The 1,760-nt window shown below is 44.1% G+C and overlaps 1 protein-coding gene across 1 annotated transcript in view; it reads left to right on the top strand.

The window, feature by feature from the left end:
- Nucleotides 1-1,760, top strand: part of LOC109516821 (gastrula zinc finger protein XlCGF57.1-like) — a gene marked incomplete at its 3' end in the record, with an annotated part of 21,688 nt that overhangs the window by 2,688 nt on the left and 17,240 nt on the right. The gene's annotated exons all lie outside the window — the stretch shown is intronic.

The following is a 1,760-nucleotide window of genomic DNA, read 5'->3' as shown; positions in this document are numbered from 1 at the left end:
ACTGCATTAAAACTAAACAGGAGCAAGGTTGGACGTGGACGGCACCATCAACACCAGCTGCTACTTCATGTTTTTGCAACAATTGCACACATGTATGTAATTTACATTCACATACACACACCTAGTCAAACAAGTTCAGTGTGTCTTCAACTCCCCCCACCCTTTAGGTTGGACACACCTATGGAGTAGATTTCCAATAAATGAGGGAGTGAGGGGGGAGATCTTTGGGTGACGTGCAGAGAACCTAAACCTAACGCTTCTCCTCATTCTCCCCTGGTACCAGAATTGAGTCTCCTGTCTCCTCCTTGGGTTTTATTTCTATCTGTCAAATTGATGGACCTGACATTTTTGGGGGCTCGTCCGGGATTGCAATATACCCTCCTGGGACCTGGCGTCAACATGTGTGGACATGACGTTTTGGGTTGTCAAGACTGCAATGTTAAATTTTGGACTACAAGGGCCTGGCGTCCACTTACGAGGACGTTACATCATGTAAAAAGATAATTGTTTGTTTTTACACTCATCAGGTCCCAATTAGCCTAAATATCAAAGAGAAAATAAAAATAAAATAAAAACGCATGCCTTGCAAGAGTTCAGGTCTTAGGAGGATACCTGATGCCTCCAGAAGATGAGTGGATGGCCAGGAAGACCGTGGCCACGGCTGAACCACCCTTTTTGGGACTGGGTTTCGGCTCCTCCTCTGGGGGCTGAGGTTTGACGCGAAGCCAGAGGAGAGAGGACTACTCTTGGTCGGTAAGGAACTCTTCAAAGGTTGAATGAGTGTTTGCGCGCCGGGTCAGACGGAGTGGTCTTTAAAGCTGTTTCAAGCCCTGAGCCATAATAGTCCCGCAGATAGACAGAGTCAAGTCTTTAAAACTGTTGAGGGCAGCGGTGTCTTGTACGTACTTAAACTCCGCATTTATAGAGAACAATACCTATGTTAAATATACTCAAATAAAACGTGCTTTAAGAGTTACTGTGTAATTGTATGACTGGAGGTTCGCTACCTCATCCAAACAGGGAATTTTGTGTGGCAACCGTCTGAGATGCAAGAATTTCCCGCCAACTTGATGGTGGTCGACGGTTGGAAATTACCTCAGTCGGGGAGATTGTCACCCTGTTCAGGGGAGAAGTCAGCGTAGTTACCTTTGGTTGGGGGTCGGCGGTCGGCAACACGCGGCTCCAGAGCCGTATGCGTCTCTTTAGCGCCATGTAGTAGCTCCCTGGATCTCTATAAAAAATGTTTGAAAATGGAGAAAGATGTGGGAGGGAAAATTATTTTTTTTTGTCTTCAATATGGTTTCTGTTGGAGTAAAAACATGACACAGACATTCCTAATGTTTCCCAATGCTGTAAAAGTGTGTCGAATAAATATTACATTTCAACGTTTCTAGCCTGCGACACACACTTGAAAGGCGCTTATAAATAAAATTTATTATATTATTATTATTTCTATCAGCAGGCAGGTGGCTGTTGGAAAAAAAAACTTAAAAAAACGGCGATTCATGTACAATTCACAGTGTACTGGCAAAGTGAATCTGAAGGGTCATGAAAAGCATTTTTAAAATGGTACATGTGAGCTACGAGAGTCAAAAACACTGACATGCCTCCACGTCAGATCTTGACGACGGTAGGTAGGCATACATCTGTGTGTTGTGTATGCGCGGATCGATCGCGGTAAGTTAGTTGAACGAAAAGTAGATCTTCGATCAAAAAAGGTTCGGCACCCCTGTTCTACAGAATGCACTGCACCAAAAAAA

The sequence above is a fragment of the Hippocampus comes genome, unplaced genomic scaffold (genome assembly GCF_001891065.2).
Source record: "Hippocampus comes isolate QL1 unplaced genomic scaffold, H_comes_QL1_v1.1 scaffold77, whole genome shotgun sequence".
Lineage (NCBI taxonomy): Eukaryota > Metazoa > Chordata > Actinopteri > Syngnathiformes > Syngnathidae > Hippocampus > Hippocampus comes.
This window is presented reverse-complemented; position numbering and strand designations above follow the sequence as displayed.